This window comes from Moschus berezovskii, chromosome Y (genome assembly GCF_049115385.1).
Source record: "Moschus berezovskii isolate FMDL1 chromosome Y, NW_MosBer_1.0, whole genome shotgun sequence".
Lineage (NCBI taxonomy): Eukaryota > Metazoa > Chordata > Mammalia > Artiodactyla > Moschidae > Moschus > Moschus berezovskii.
In genome coordinates, this window is record NC_142489.1 from 49,887,319 (window position 1) to 49,906,113 (window position 18,795).

The window sequence follows — 18,795 nt, forward strand, 5'->3', positions numbered from 1 at the left end:
TGTGAAATAGAGATTTCAATAAACCTGCTTTAAAATCCTAACGCAGATTTACCTATGTGAAATACAGATAATTACATATTTCACTGAGTTAAATCAGTGCCAAGATTTTCCTATTTTATATATAGAGAATTCCGTATAAATGTAGAAATGTGAGTGCTCTGGTTTGCATACATGAAATAGAATAAGGTATTTGGTGTAATGAAATCTATGGTCAGATGTTCATATGTCAAATATGCAAAATTGCAAATTTCATGTAGAAAATCCCACATTATTTCTTATGTGAAATACATACAATTCCATATTTCATATAGGAAAATAGGTACACAGATTTTCTTGTGAAATATACAGAATTTTCGTTTTGAAAAGTATGTGCCAAAATTTTCATATGTGAAATACAGAGAAATCCACATTCCTTCAGGAAAACTACATACATATTTTCATATGTGAAGTATCAGTTCAGTTCAGTTCAGTCGCTCAGTCGTGTCCGACTCTCCGCGACCCCATGAATCACAGCACGCCAGGCCTCCCTGTCCATCACCAACTCCCGGAGTACACTCAAACTCATGTCCACAGAGTCGGTGATGCCATCCAGCCATCTCATTCTCCGTCGTCCCCTTCTCCTCCCGCCCCCAACCTTTCCCAGCATCAGAGTCTTTTCCAGTGAGTCAACTCGTCTCATGAGGTGGCCAAAGTATTGGAGTTTCAGCTTTAGCATCAGTCCCTCCAATGAACATCCAGGATTGATCTCCTTTAGAATGGACTGGTTGGATCTCCTTGCAGTATAAGGGACTCTCAAGAGTCTTCTCCAACACCACAGTTCAAAAGCATCGATTCTTCGGCGATCAGCTTTCTTCACCGTCCAACTCTCACATCCATACATGACCATGGGAAAAACCATTGCCTTGACTAGACGGACCTTGGTCGGCAAAGTAATGTCTCTGCTTTTTAATATACTATCAAGGTTGGTCATAACTTTCCTTCCAAGGAGCAAGCGTCTTTTAATTTCATGGCTGCAATCAGCATCTGCAGTGATTTTGGAGCCCAAAAAAACAAAGTCTGACACTGTTTCCACTGTTTTTCCATCTATTTCCCATGAAGTGATGGGACCAGATGCCATGATCTTTGTTTTCTGAATGTTGAGCTTCAAGCCAACCTTTTCACTCTCCTCTTTCACTTTCATCAAGAGGCTTTTGTGTTCCTCTTCACTTTCTGTAATAAGGGTAGTGTCATCTGCATATCTGAGGTTATTGATATTTCTCCCAGCAATCTTGATTCCAGCTTGTGCTTCTTCCAGCCCAGCGTTCCTCATGATGTACTCTGCATATAAGTTAAATAAGCAAGGTGACAATATACAACCTTGACGCACTCCTTTTCCTATTTGGAACCAGTCTGTTGTTCCATGACCGGTTCTAACTGTTGCTTCCTGACCTGCATACAGGTTTCTCAAGAGGCAGGTCAGGTGGTCTGGGATTCCCATCTCTTTCAGAATGTTCCACAGTTTATTGTGATCCACACAGTCAAAGGCTTTGGCATAGTCAATGAAGCAGAAATAGATGTTTTTCTGAAACTCTCTTGCTTTCTCCATGATCCAGCGGATGTTGGCAATTTGATCTCTGGTGCCTCTGCCTTTTCTAAAACCTGCTTGAACATCTGGGAGTTCACGGTTTACATACTGCTGAAGCCTGGCTTGGAGAATTTTGAGCATGACTTTGCTAGCGTGTGAGATGAGGGCAATTGTCCGGTAGTTTGAGCATTCTTTGGCATTGCCTTTCTTTGGGATTGGAATGAAGACTGACCTCTTCCAGTCCTGTGGCCACTGCTGAGTTTTCCAAATCTGCTGGCATATTGAGTGCAGCACTTTCACAGCATCATCTTTCAAGACTTGAAATAGCTCAACTGGAATTCCATCACCTCCACTAGCTTTGTTCGTAGTGATGCTTTCTAAGGCCCACTTGACTTCACATTCCAAGATATCTGGCTCTAGGTCAGTGATCACATTATCGTGACTATCTTGGTCGTGAAGATCTTTTTTGTACAGTTCTTCTGTGTATTCCTGCCACCTCTTCTTAATATCTTCTGCTTCTGTTAGGTCCATACCATTTCTGTCCTTTATCGAGCTCATCTTTGCATGAAAAGTTCCTTGGAATCTCTAATTTTCTTGAAGAGGTCTCTTGTTTTTCCTTTTCTGTTGTTTTCCTCTATTTCTTTGCATTGATCACTGAGGAAGGCTTTCTTATCTCTCCTTGCTATTCTTTGGAACTCTGCATTCAGATGCTTATATCTTTCCTTTTCTCCTTTGCTTTTCGCCTCTCTTCTTTTTACAGCTATTTGTAAGGCCTCCTCAGACAGCCATTTCGCTCTTTTGCATTTCTTTTCCATGGGGATGGTCTTGGTCCCTGTCTCCTGTACAATGTCACGAACCTCCGTCCAGAGTTCATCAGGCACTCTATCAATCAGATCCAGTCCCTTAAATCTATTTCTCACTTCCACTGCATAATCATAAGGGATTTGATTGAGGTCATATCTGAATGGTCTAGTGGTTTTCCCTACTTTCTTCAATTTAAGTCTGAACTTCGCAATAAGGAGTTCATGATCCGAGCCACAGTCAGCTCCTGGTCTTGTTTTCGCTAACTGTATACAGCTTCTCCATCTTTGGTTGCAAAGAATATAATCAATCTGATTTCGGTGTTGACCATCTGGTGATGTCCATGTGTAGAGTCTTCTCTTGTGTTGTTGGAAGAGGGTGTTTGCTATGACCAGTGCATTCTCTTGACAAAACTCTATTAGCCTTTGCCCTGCTTCATTCCGTGCTCCAAGGCCAAATTTGCCAGTTACTCCAGGTGTTTCTTGACTTCCTACTTTTGCATTCCAGTCCCCTATAATGAAAAGGACATCTTTTTTTGGGTGTTAGTTCTAAAAGGTCTTGTAGGTCTTCATAGAACCGATTAACTTCGGCTTCTTCAGCATTACTGGTTGGGGCATAGGCCTGGATTACTGTAATATTGAATGGTTTGCCTTGGAAACGAACAGAAATCATCCTGTCATTTTTAAGATTGCATCCAAGTACTGCATTTCGGACTCTTTTGTTGACCATGATGGCTACTCCATTTCTTCTAAGGGATTCCTGCCCACAGTAGTAGATATAATGGTCATCCGAGTTAAATTCACCCATTCCAGTCCATTTTAGTTCACTGATTCCTAGAATGTCGACATTCACTCTTGCCATCTCCTGTTTGACCACTTCCAATTTGCCTTGATTCATGGACCTAACATTCCAGGTTCCTATGCAATATTGCTCTTTACAGCACCGGACCTTGCTTCTATCACTGGTCACATCCACAACTGGGTATTGGTTTTGCTTTTGCTCCATCCCTTTATTCCTTCTATAGTTATTTCTCCACTGAGCTCCAGTAGCATACTGGGCACCTACCGACTTGGGGAATTCCTCATTCAGTATCCTATCATTTTGCCCTTTGTTACCGTTCACGCCGGCCCCGGCGGCACAGACGCGACGCGAGAGACGCCGGCCCCGGCGGCGCAGACGCGACGCGAGAGACGCCGGCCCCGGCGGCGCAGACGCGACGCGAGAGACGCCGGCCCCGGCGGCGCAGACGCGACGCGAGAGACGCCCGCCCCGGCGGCGCAGACGCGACGCGAGAGACGCCGGCCCCGGCGGCGCAGACGCGACGCGAGAGACGCCGGCCCCGGCGGCGCAGACGCGACGCGAGAGACACCGGCCCGGGCGCAACGAGCCACGCAAAGAGGTGCGGACGTGAGGAGCTACCCCACGCCTGAGGCCAGGGCCGGCGGCCGAGAGGAGCTACCCCACGTCCAACAGGCGGTGGCTGCGCGGGCGCAGGAGGGCCGAGAGGAGCTACTCCGCGTTCAAGGTCAGGAGGGGGGGCCTTGAGGAGATACCCCTCGTCCAAGGTAAGGTACAGCAGCTGCACTTTGCTGGAGCGGCTGTGAAGAGATTTTCCACGACCAAGGTAAGAGAAACCGAAATAAGACGGTAGGTATTACTAGGGGGCACCAGAGGGCAGACAAACTGAAATCATAATCACAGGAAACTAGCTGATCTAATCACATGGACCACAGCCGAATGTGGTCCCCTGGAGAAGGGAATGGCAAACCACTTCAGTATGTGAAGTATACAGTCCCATTATTTCATATAGGTAAATTTTGCCCACATATCTAATTATGACATAGAGAGAATTACAATTTATGTAGAAAAATTTGCACTTGGAATTTCATCTATGAAATTCAGAAGATCCCATACATTATGTAGGAAAACTGGCACTCAAATTACCTTGTGTTAAGCCTTCAGTTCAGTTCAGTGACTCAGTCGTGTCGGACAATTTGCGTCCCCATAGACTGCAGCACGCCAGGCCTCCCTGTCTGTCGCCAAATCCTGGAGTTTACTTTAACTCATGTCCATTCGGTAGGTGATGTCATACAATCATCTCATCCTCTGACATCCCATTCTCCTTCTGCTTTCCATCTTTCCAGCATCAGGGTCTTCTCAAAAGAGTCAGTTCTTCACATCAGGTGCCAAAGTATTGGAATTTCAGCTTCAACATCAGTCCTTTCCATGAACATTCAGTTTTACATATATATAATATATATATATATTATATTATATATGCATATATAAAACAGTTATATATATAAATATAATATGATAAAATGTTATATATATAATGTATTAACAGTTTATATATATGTTAATAAGTGATATTTGTTTTCCTTTTTCTAATTTATTTCATTATACAGGACTCTTTCTCAATCCATCCACCTCTCTACAAATGACCCGATTTCATTCCTTTTTTGATTGTGTAATGTTCTATTTTATATATATACCAAATTATCTTTATCCATTCCTTTGTAAATGGACATTTCTGTTGCTTCAGAGTTCTGCTGTTGTAAATCCTGGAGCCATCAATACTGTTGCTATGCATCTTTTGTAATTATGATGTTCTTTAGGTAAATCCCAACAATCCCAGCAGTGGAATTGCTGGATCATATAGTTTCTTCATTCTTAGATTTTTAAAGACTCTTCATGCTGATCTGCATACATAGTGGCTGTATCAATGTATATTCCTTCCAGCAGGACTTGAAAGAAAATGAAAGTGAATGTCACGTAGCCATGTCTAAATCTTTGTGACAGACTGGAATTCTCTAGTCCAGAATGTTTCTTCTGAGGAATCTGAGTTCCTGAATTCTGAATCTCAATTAAAATATTCAGGGCAATTCCCTTCTCCAGGGGAATTTTCCTAACCACGGGATTGAATCCAAGTCTCCTGCATTACTGCTGGATTCTTTCCATTCAAGCCACTTGGGAGGGTTACCTTTTCTCCACATCCTCTGAAAAATTTATTTATTTGTAGATTTTTATTGTTGTTGTTGATAAGGGTCACTCAGGACAGTGCTAGGTGCTACCTCATTGAAGATTTTATTTCCCTTTTTCTAATAGTGATGTTGAGCATCTTCTCTTATGATATTGAAAACCTGTTAGTCTTCTTTGGAGTAACGTCTATTTCATCTGGGTCCATTTTTTTTCCAATGGGGTTGTTCGTTTCTCTGATATTCAGCCACATGTGCTATTTGCTGGTTTTGGAGATTAATCTGTTTTCATTTCCTTCATTTGCAAATGTTTTCTCCCACAATGAAAATTGTTTTCTGTCTTGCGTATGGTGTTGCTGTCTGAAAGTTATTAAGTTTAATTAGGTCCTACTTGGTTATTCTTAACTTTATCTTCATTGCTTTAGGAGCTAGATTTAAAAAGAAAAAAAAAATTGACATTCTCCATTTTACGTCAAACTGTGTTCTATCTATGATTTCCTCTAATAATATAGATTTAGAGTGACTGACCTTATATTTAGGTATTTAATCCAGTTTGAGTTTATCTTCTTGCATGATGTTAAGGAGTGACTAAAGATGATCCACTGAAGAAGTGAATGGCAAATCACTCCAATACACTCATGAATTAACTCTATAAAAAGGCAAATATATATTACCCTGAAAGGTGTCTCTCCCGGTTCAGAAGCTGTCCAAAATACTACTGGGGAAGAGCAGAGGGCGATTTCAAATGGCTGTAGGAAACATAAAGTGGTAAGATGAAAGAGGAAATGAAGCTCAGTTATGGATATGTCTGATGATGAAAGTAAAATCTGATGTGCAAAGAACAATAATGCGTAAGAACACGGAATGATAGGCCCATGAATCAAGGTAAATTGGATGGGGTCAAATGGGAGAAAGCAAGAGTAAACATCAACTAGGATTCATGGAACTAAAATGGAGAGGAATGGGTGAATTTAATTCAGATGACTCTTTTGTCTACTACAGTGGGCAAACATCTCATAGGAGTAAAGGAGTAGACCTCATAATCAACCAAAGAGTCTTAAATGCAGTATTTGGGAGCAGCCTCACAAGCGACAGAATGATCGCAGTTCGTTTCCAAGGCAAAACATTCAACATCACTGTAACCCAAGTCTAGGTCTCAAAAGCCGATCCAAAGAAATTGAAATTGATCAGTTCTATGAAGACTGCAAGAACTCCTAGAACTAAGACTGAATGAAAGATGTCCCCATCACCAGACGGGAGTACAATGCAAACGAATGAAGTCAATAAATACCTGGACCAAACTGGAGCAACTTTGACCTTGAAGTACAAAATGAAGCAGGGCAAAGACAAATAGAATTACGCCCAGAGAATGCACTGATCAGAACAAACATTCTTTAACTACGTCAGAAGAACCGACTTTACACATGAATCTCACCAAAAGGTCTGAAAGGACTATCAGCTTGGTTATTCTCGGTAGCAATCAAGATGGAGAAGCTGTATAGAGTCATCAGAGTTGATTGTGGCTCAGATCATCAGCTTCTCATGACAAAGTTCAGCTTTAAAATAAAGAACGAGTTGATTGAGTTGGAACCGCTAGGCTAGCCAGGTACAAGAAAAATCAAACTGCCTCTGCAAAATGCAGTGGAAATCACAAACAGTTTCAAGGGCTTAAATCTAGTAAACAGTTCCCCAAGAACTACAGAAGGAGCTTCAAAATGTTGTACAGGGAGCAGTGAACAAAACCATCTAAAATAAAATAAAATCTCGAAGACAAATTTATTTTCTGAGGAGGGTTTATATATAGCTGTGGAAAGATGAGAAGCGAAAAACAACAGAAAAATATAAAGATAGCCCAACTAAATGCAGAATTACAGAGAAATTGAAGAGAGAAGAGGGTATCTTCAATAAACAATGGAGATAAATAGAAGAAAGCAAGCAGATAGGGAAATACCAGTGATCTATTAAAGGTTGGGGGCAGGAGGAGAAGGGGACGACCGATAATGAGATGGCTGGATGGCATCACCGACTCTGTGGACATGAGTTTGAGTTTACTCCGGGAGTTGGTGATGGACAGGGAGGCCTGGCGTGCTGTGATTCATGGGGTCGCGGAGAGTCGGACACGACTGAGCGACTGAACTGAACTGAACTGAACTGAAATGACTGGTTCAAGAAAATTTAAAAGATCGAAACATCATTTCCTCCAAAGATGGACACAATAAAGGACAGAAACAGTAAAGCACTAAAGGAGCAGAAGAGATCAAGGCAGGATAGAAAGAATACAGAGAAAAACTGTAGGAAAAAAAAAAGACCATAGTAACCCAGATAACCACAAAGGTGTGGGCATTCACCCACAGACACTCATTCTGTAATGTAAAGTCAAGTCTTATGGTCAGAAGTATTTCTGACCATAGAGCTAGTGGAGGTGATGGACTTCCAGCGGAACTGTTGAAATCCTAAATGCTCTCAAAGTGCTGCAATCAAAATGGCGGCAAATGTGGAAAACATAGCAGTGATCAGAGGACTGGAAAAGGTTAATCCTTATCCAAATTTCCAAGAAGGACAGTACTAAATAAAGTTCAAACCACCACTCAATTTCACTCATCTCCCATGCTAGTAAAGTTATGCTCAAATTCCTTCAAGTTAGTCTTCAGCATTACATGAACTGAGAACTTCCAGAAGTTTGAGCTGGGGTTAGAAACATCAGAGGAACCACAGATCAAATGATCATCGTTTACTGGATCATAGAAATACCAAATGAATTCCAGAAAATCTCTGCTTGTTTTTCATAGACCACTGTAAATTCATAGTCTGGGCAACATATAAATTGTGGAAAACTCTCTTAAAGAGATGGGAATAGCAGAACATTTTACCTGTCTCCTTCAAACTTGACCTGTAGGCAGGTCCAGAAGCAATAGGGTCAAGTATGCAATGACTGACTAGCTCGGGGTTGGGAAAGGAATATGATAAGGCTGTTGATTGTCACCTCGTTCATTTAACTTATACGCATAGCAAAGCATGAGAAATGCCAGGGTGGATGACTTACAAGCTGAATCAAGAATGCTGGGGACAATGTCACCAACCTCAAATATGTGTGTGACTATCACTCTTCTGCTACTGCTACTGCTGCTAAGTCACTTCAGTCGTGTCTTACTTTGTGTGACCCTATAGATGGAAGCCCACCAGGCTCCCCCATCCCTGGGATTCTCCAGGCAAGAACACTGGAGTGGGTTGCCATTTCCTTCTCCAATGTGTGAAAGAGAAAAATGAAAGTGAAGTCGCTCAGTCGTGTTCAACCCTTAGCGACCCCATGGACTGCAGCCCACCAGGCTCCTCCATCCATGGGATTCTCCAAGCAACAGTACTGGAGTGGCTTGCCATTGCCTTCTCCTAATGATAGAAAAAGAAGATGAACTAAAGAACCTCTTAATGAAGGCTAAGGAGTGCAAAAGTTTTTTTTTTTTTGGCAGTGGTAACAGGGTGGTTTATTTTATTACTGATTTCTTTTTTTTTTATTTTCTTTTTTTAAATTTATTTATTTTAATTGGAGACTAATTATTTATATCATTGCATTTGTTTTGCCAATTGACATGAATTTGCCCAGGATGTACATGTGTTCCCCATCTTGAAACCCCCCATTGTACAGAATGAAGTAAGCACAAGCTTTTGAAGAGTGCAAAGTGAAAGTGAAGTCATTTAGTTGTGTCCCACTTTTTGAGATTATAGCCTAACAGGCCTATGGATTATAGCCTAACAGACTCTTCTGTCCATGCAATTTGCAAGGCAAGAGTAATGGAGTGGGTTGTCATTTTCTTCTCCAGGGAATTTTTGTAACCCACAGTCTAACTCTGCTCCCCCGCCTCGCAAGCAGACGCTTTACCATCTGTCCCACCAGAGCAGACATAAAACTCAATGGTATAAAAACTCAGATCACAACCTCCGGTCCCATCACTTCATCGCAAAGAAAAGGGGTCAAAGGAAAAAACAATGGCAGGTTTCCTCTTTGTGGGCTCTGACATCAAGGCAGATTGTGTCTGCAGTCATGAAATTAGAAAATAAATGCTTCTTTACGGAAAATCTATGACACAATTAGATAAAGTGTTACAATGAAAGAAATCACTTTGCTGGCAAAGGTCTGTTACAGTCAAAGCTATGGTCTTTCTCGAAGTCATATACTGTTGTGTGAGGGACCATAAAGGAGGCAGAACAACTGAAGAACGGATGCTTTTCAACCATGGTGCTGGAGAAGACTCTTGAGAGTCTCTTGGACAGCAAAGAGAAGAAATCAGTCAATCTTAAAAAATCACCCTGAAATACCCATTGGAAGGATTGCTACTGAAGTTTATGCTCTAATAATTTGCCCACCTTATGTGAAGAGACAACTCATTGGAAAAGACCCTGATGCTGGGAAAGATTGAAGGTAAAAGGAGAAGGGGGCACGAAGGATGAGGTGATTGGGTTGCGTCAGTGATACAATGGACATGAACTTGGGTTACCTTCAGGAGATGGTGTGGGACAGGGAAGCCTGGCATGCCACACTCCAAGGTGTCATAACAAGCCAGTGTCCTAATTTCATTCTTTTAGCTGTCCAGATATTCCAACATCACATATAAAAGAGATTATGTAGTCTCCCTTGTATAGTGTTGTCTCATTTGTCAGAGATTAAATGACCACTTGGACAAGCAATGATCAGGGTTTCTACCTATCCCAATGGCTTATATTTCTGCTTTGTGCCCATTCCATGCTGTACTGATTACTGTAGCTTTGTAGTATTGACTTATGTCAGGAAACCTGTCTCCTTCAGCTCTGTTTTCTTTCTCAAGCCTGCATGGCTATTCAAGGTCTTTCGCATTTCCTCACTAGTTGCAAAAAGATTTTGTTCTAGTTCTGTTAAAAATGCCATTGGTATCTTGATAGCAACTGCATTGAAACAATAGACTGCTTTTTGTAGTGTAGCCATTTTCACAATATTGTTTCTTCCAGTGCATGTGAATGGTATATCTCTCCATCTCTTTGTGTCAGCTTTGCTTTGTTTCTTCCATGCTTTATTATTTTCTGCACACCAGTCTTTCCCCTGCCTCGGTAGGTTTATTACCAGAAATTTTACTCTTCTTGTTTCCATGGTGAATGGGATTGTTTCCTTCATTTCTATTTTTGATATTTTGTTGTGAGTGTGTAGGAATGGAAGAGATTTCTGCGTAGTAATTTTATATCTAGCAACTCCCCTAAACTTATTGATCAGCTCTAGTAATTTTCTGGTGGCATCTTTGGATCTCCAGGCATAGTAGCATAGCACGTGTAAACAGTGGCAGTTTTACTCCATTTCCCTTTTGTTTGAAACTGTATTTCTTCTAATCTGATTGATATAATGAGGTGTCCAAAGTCTATGCTGAATACCAGTGGTGATAGTGGGTATTTTTGTCTTATTCATGAATTAGGGGTCATTTACAGGTTTTCACCACTGAGAATCATGTTTGAAGTGAGTTTATCCATATGTGGCCTTTATTAGTTTGCAGATGGTTCCGTCTGTTCCCACAAGTTATATACAGGTTTTATTATGAATGGGTCTTGCATTTCGTCAAAACCTTTTACTACATCTCTATCCTAAACTGTTTCAAGACCTTTCCTCTTAAAAGTTAGTTGTCTTTTAGTGTTCTTTCTTCCTTTGTCCACCTAATGCAAAGAACTGACTCATTAGAAAAGGCTCAGATGGTGGATAATATTGAAGATCAAAGGAGAGGTGGGCAGCAGAAGTTGAGACAGATAACTTCACTAACTCTATAGACATGAATCTGAACAAATTCTGGGAGATAGTGAAAGGAAGCCTGACAGGCACTAGTTCATGGGGTCACAAAGAGTTGCACGTGACTTCCTGGAACAGCAACAAATTCTCTCCTCTGTGGTTGAGACCATTACTTATTCTCAACTGCTTCATTCTCTATCTACCTCACCCTCTCCATATCTCAGGTGTCTTATTTTTACTCGTTATCATGTTTAGAATCAGTTACATTTGTTTGACTTTATTGTCACCGACCTGGCCCCAAATTTGTGTGATATCTCAACTGCACATGACTTATATGTGATGAGGACATGGCGTTGACAAATAATGATATTGAGAGGTGCAGGAAGAGATGGGGTTTTTCCAAGTCAGCTGGGCACACAGCCCTATGCTATTTGTCTGTGGTTTCTGGAAAGAAAGCGCAGAGGATAGAATCATGCCAACGTGAATAGCACTATGAATCTGTCCAAGGTGATGCGAGAATACAGAACACTGTTGTTCATTTCTCAGCTCTCCATAGTGAGCACTTCCAAACCTGCACAGTGAACTCTGTGCACTGATTTTCCTACATGAAGATGGAAAAATCATCTATGAAAACTTTAGATTTTCCTCCATGAAATAGGTTTTGTCATCTATTTTGCACATGAAAAGCTGAACCTCTTTGCAAGGCTGTTCTCCTCAGGAGCAAAGCCCCAGGTTAGGAACCTTCCAGGATAAGTAGCAGAAGTGGAAGAGGTGCTTGACTTGATTGAAGAGGGAGTGAAAAAGAGAAAAAAAAAATTGGACAAAATAAAAAGGGGGGATATTGCTTGCATGAAATATTGAATTTTGTACACTTCACATTTGAAACTGAGGGAAGATAGTCTTACAACTAACGTGCAATCTCTGTATTTCACATGTAAAAATGTAGGTGTAGCTTTTCACACATGAGATGTAGAATTTTATATGTTACCAATATAAAATGAAGTCCTAATATTTTTTTCTAAAAATATGGAATTTTCTACATGAAATATAAAATCTCTGAATTTCCCATATGAAACTACATTGGTCTTGATTTTTGTGAATACATTTTGGAAGTTTTTAGGTTTCACATAAAATGGAAATCAACCCCAGAATATTTCTATATGAAACATAGATTTCTCTTTCTTGCTGACATTAAGACCTGCACACATGTTTTCCTAAATGAAAATAAAGAATTCCTTATAGTCCCTGTGTGAAAATATTGATGGTGATTTGAAACATTAAAATTTGAAGTGAAACATGGAATTTTCCAATTTTATATTTTAAAATCCGAGTGGGTATATTTCACAAGATAATCGGAAATTTTGTAAATGTTTAATGAACTCTGTGCACTGATTTTCCTGCATGAAGATGGAAAAATCATCTACGAAAACTTTAGATTTTCCTCCGTGAAATAGGTTTTGTCATCTATTTTGCACATGAAAACCTGAACACACCTTTTCCTAAGTGATAATTAGAACTCTCTCTATTAGTTCATGTATGATTCTGTGTGTGCAATTTTTATACATGAGTCATTTATTTCTCCAAATTTTTGTATGGAAATCAATGTGCTGGTTCACTTATATGAAGTACGGAGTTCTCTATGAACACATATCTAACACTTGCACTGATTATTCTACAGCAGTATACGAATCTCCATATTTCACATACGAAAATTTGTACATAGATGTTCCAACAGGGAACCTTGTGTTCTCTGTAATCAACATATGAGAATTGACTTGATTTTCTGACATGAAAAATGACATTACATATAAATAATATATTCATCCTAGGTGTGGTGAAATATGGATTAATCTATATTGTTTATATGAAATTCTGCAGATAGAACTTACTACATAAAATATATAATTGTGTATATTTTACATATGAACATATGAGTATAATTTTTCAACTTAATGTATGGAATTATCTGTTTCATATGTGGACATCTGAATAAAGCTTTTTTGACATGACTTTTGAAAGTTGTATATTACACATAAGATTTTCTTACATGAAATATGAGGTGTATATTTCACATAGGAAAATTAGGACACAGTTTTGATAGATGAAATATGGATTGCGTTATCATGCATAGGAAAATGTGGGTAAATTTTCATAAATATATTTGGAAAGTAAAAAATGTATATGCAGTCCTAAACCCAAATTTTCATGTGTAAGATAGGAGTACTTGATATTTTAAATATAAAGGAATCACTTAGACTTTCAAGGATGACATGTGGAATTTCCTATATTGTTAATATGGAAAACTGAGTGCATATTTTCTCATGTGAAGCAGAATTAAACTCTATTTCACATTTGAAACTCTAGACACAAATTTCTTACACGAAATTTCAGATTTTCTGTATATCATATATGAATATATGTGCTCCAGTTTTTACAGGAAAAATGGAATTCTCTCATTTTCTTTAATGAAAATCCAGATGGCAACCATCTACCTGAAATGTAGGATGCTGTGTATTTCACATAGGAAATTTGGGCTCATCTTATCTTACATGAAACGTGAAAAGTTTTCTACTCTTCATATGAAAGCCTGGACTCTGATTTCCCTATGAGAAATATGGAATTCTCTGTGTTTAACACAGGAATCCTGTAAACAAATTATCTTACAGTAGGGTTCTCTGTGTTTTGCCTACGAAAATCTGCATACACCTTCTCCTGTATGAAACATGAAATTCCCTCCATTCAATATATGTAAACCTGGGCACAGGTTTTTTAGCATGATATATAGAGTAAAATATGTAAATTTCCCTGTTCTTTATATGCAAACTGGGATTCCATATAAAATATAAAAGATTTCCATATAAAATATTTGTCATTTTACTGAATTTACATGGACTCTACTTACAGTTTTTCGTATATGAAATATAATATTTCTAACATTATATATGTTAAAATAGCTTCAGACTTCCAAACATGAACCATGGAGTTTGTACATTTTGTATATGAAAATCTGGGCAACGTTTTTCTTATGTGAAGACATGAAAGCCTCTTTATGTTACATTTGGAGTTTGACATGCAGATGTTCCAAAATGAAATTTGGGATTTGTATATTTCATATCTGAACATCTGGGTGATGTTTTCTAAATGAAACGTGGAATCCTCTAAATTTCACATGTGAAAATATCTGTGTCTATCTAAAATATGGAACACTGTCTATTCGCTATTAGCAGATTAGGGTGCAGATCATCCTAAATGACATTTGAAATTCTCTATATTTCACATAGGAAAAACCTAAGCACTGTTTTTCTTAGATGAAATGTGGTATTTTTATTATTTGTATGAAAACATTTTCACAGGACAATTTTACATATGAATTCTCTATGTTTCACATAAGAATGCAGGTACAGACTTTCCCCCACGTAATTGGGAATTTTTTATATTTCATAAATTTAAAACATACCCAGATTTTCTGTATAACATATGGATTGATCTGTTTTACATATGAAATCTTGACTTATTTTCATGTTAATTATTTCCTATCTATATTTCATGCATGAATATATGGGTCCAGGTTTTCCTATTGAATTTACTATGCAATTAACTTGGCTTCACCCTCCTTATTTTACATAGGTTTATCAGATGGTAGATTTTTTCTACATGAAGTATGGAATTCTCAATATAAGTATGAAAACCAGAGATTTTCTTACATGAAAAATGTCACTTTCCAGATTTTGTATATGAAAACCTGTGTGGAGGTTTTTTTAAATGAATTACTGAATTTAAAATATTTCATGTGTGAAAGTATGGATAGAATTTAATGCACAAAATATGGAATTTCCTGTATTTAGTGTATAAAACTCTAGACAAAACTCTAGGCAAAAGTTCTATGATTGCAAAGAAATTTTCTCTTCCACATGTGAAAATGTGTGCCCAGGTAATCATCCAAAAAATATGGGATTGTCTATATTTCATATCTAAACATCTAAGGACATATTTCCACTATTAAGTATATATTTTATGCAATATATCACATAAATAACTTTAGGAAACATGAAAATTTCATCATCAGTATCCTTCATGAAATGTGGAATTTTGTACGCTTCACATATTAAACCTTGGGCACTGATTTTCCATGAGGAATTTTGGAATTTTCCGTTCTTACATAGAAAAATCGAAGCACTGATTACTCCACATGAAGTATGGAATTATCTTTCTTTCCCATATGGGTGTCTATTTCCCCACATATAAACAGAATACTCTATATTTCAAATGTAAGCTATCATCACTGATTTTCCTACATGAAATATAGAATTCTCTGTATTGCCCATAGGAAAATCTGGGCCCAGATATTCTTCCATAACCCGTGAAGTTCTGCATACTTCAGGGTCAATTTCTGCTGAATGAGTGTATTGTCTGTATAAAACATCGACTTCTGTATATTTCACATATGTGAAACTTATAAAAGATTTTCTAAATATAGTACTTAAGTCCCCATTTTACATATGAAAATCTGCATGTCAATTACCTCCCATGAAATATGGAATTCTTCAATTTATCATTCAAAAATCTGGACTCTGGAATATACAGTTAGAGAAAATTTCATATTCTCTCTATTTCACATGAGCAAATATGGATGTAAATTCTCCAACAAGAAATGTGCAAGTGTCTAAATCCAGGTGTGCAATTTCCATGCATGACACTTGCTACCCTCTACTGGTCACTTATAAGCTATAAGGTTTTCCTATATCATGAACTGAATTAGATATATTTCATGTATGAATATCTGGACACAGATTTTCCTAATTAAATATGGAATTCTCTGAATTTAATATACTAAACTAATTTCTTTGCCTACATGAATTATTCATGCTCAGTTGCTGCATTCGCGTTAGACTCTATGTGACCTTGGATTGTAGTTTTCAGGATTCTCTGTCCATAAGATTCCCATAAAACATGGAATTTGCTATTTTCAATTATGAAATGGTAGAGATGATCCTATGTAAAAAAGTGATTTCTCTATACTTTCACATCTGAACATTTTCCCACCTTTTTTCATATATGAAATTTGGAATTTTCCTTATTACATAGATGATTGTATGGGAGCCAGTTAACCTGTATATGAAATGTTTAATTCCCTACATTTCACTTGTGAGCATCTCGACAGAATTTTCTCAGAAGAAATGTTGAATAGGATATTTAACTGCAATATAAAATACTGTATATTTTCCATATGGAAGTTTGTGCAAAGTTTCCACATGCAGTACAGAATTCTCTGTTTACCGTATGATAACCCAAGAGCTTATTATCGCACATGACATATGGAATCTGCATGTCTCCTTTAAAATTTTCTGTGCAGAATTTTGTACATTCAAAATTGAATTCTCTATTTTTCACATATGAAAATCTTATCAAAATTTTTCCTCCATGACTTACTGAATTCTTTATTTTACCTATGAAAATCTGGATGTTGATTCTCCTACATGAAATTGGGAAATTTCATTATTTCACATAGAAAAATCTGGGATAGATATTTTTTCTTAAGTGAATATGGGTTTCTCTATATTACTCAAATAAAATTCAAACATGGATTTTTCCACACAATATACAAGATTAACTTGAAATACACACTCATATTTGAAAATATTCTTATATCCAATATGGAATCATATTTTTTCACACATGAAATTCTTGACACAGATTATTTTCATGCAGTAAAGTATTCTCTAGGCTTCATGTATCAATTTAGGATGAAGATATTCCGAAGTGAAGTAGGCCTTTCTTTCTATTTCACTTATGAGCATCAGAGGGGTGATTTTTCTATATGATACTTATGGTACTCTTTATTTCACATATCAACACTTAGAGTAGATATCCCTACATAAAATATAGATTTGGTATATTTCTCATATGAAAATCTTATCACAGATTTTCCTACATGAAATATGGAATTCTCAATGGTTTGCATATCAAATTGTCGGTGGCAGTTTTTCCATATGGAATTCTCCAGATATCATTTGTGCATATAGTCTGAATGGCAATTACCCTATGTATTTCTCTAGATGTCACTTATGAATATTAAGATCTACAAGTGTTTACATGAAGTATGGAATTCTCTACTGTATTTCACCTATCAAATATCTGTTCAGAAACATAAAATTCCCTTCACATCACATAGGAAATTTTGAGCTCAGTTTTCTGATATAGGGCATGGAAGTATGATACATGCATATATGATTGTATGGGTCCCCATTTATCTACATATCACATATGACAACCTAATCACACATTTTCTCAAATGAAAGTGGGAATCCAATGTATTTAACATTGAAAATGTAGTCCCAGAATTTCCATACTGAAGTATGGAATTCTCTGTATTTCACATATGAATATCTAGCTGCAGATTTTCCAACAGAAAATGTGGAATTATCTATAGTTCATACATGAACATCCAGGTGATATTTTCCATGTGAATATGGATTTCTCAATATTACACATGTATAAGTCTGAGAATACGAAATTCTCTGCAGTTCATATTTGAAAAGTTGAATGCCGATTTTCTCAGAGAAACTTGGGTTTCTCTATATTTCACAGAGGTATGTATGGATACAAATATTGCTACTTATAATACATTTCAAGTGATCATACATGTGAAAATCCGCAAGCACTTTACTGAGATGTAATATGAAATTTCTATTCGTCTTATTGAGAATTTGTGTTTAGTTCTTAATAGACTAAATATGGATATTTCTGTTTTGTGTATTCAAATCTGGCTGGCTATTTACATATACAATATTTGTAATTTTCCTAAATGTATATGAAAATCTACAGAAAGCTTTTCATATGTGAAATATGAAAATTCTAGAATTTTATATGTGATAATGTTTTGGATTTCCAAACATGAAATATGAAATCCTTTATATATTGTATAAGAAAATCTGGACAATGGTGTTTCTATGTGAAGTACATGAAAGCCTCTGTATGTTGTATTTGGAAATGGATGCGGATGTTCCAAAATGAAATGTAGAATTTGCTGTATTTCATATCTGGATATTTGAGAGCAGATTTTCTACGTGAAATGTGGAATTAGCTATATTTCACATAGGAAAAATATTGCTGTCTATTTTTCTGTCTACAATATGGAACAATCTATGTTTAACATTAGCAGATTAGAGTGCAGATGATCCTAAATGAAATGTGGAATTCTTTATATATGACATATGAAAACATAAATACTGGTTTTCCTGGATGAAATATGGGATTCTCTATATCTCAATGAAAATTTGCACAGAGGAGAATTTTCTGTCTGAAATCTCTATGTTTCACATAAGAATGTAGGTATAGATTTTCCCACGTAAACTTGGAATTTTATATATTTCACAATATGAAATATTGACTTTCCTATATTTCACAAGTGAACATCTGGGCATAGATACTCTCAGATGAAATGTTGAATTTTATATTTTAATTACTAATGTCTCAGTGTATATTTTTAATAAAGTATGAAATACTATATTTTCAATAGGGAAAATATGTGCACAGATTTCTACAAACAAAATGCCATTCTCTGTATTTAGCATATGAATTTAGCATATGAAACTCCAAGAGCTTATTATTTTACACATAATATATGGAAATTAATATACGCACACATAATATATGGAAATCTGTATTTCTCCTGTAAAATTCTGTGTGCAGAATTTATACACGCAATATTA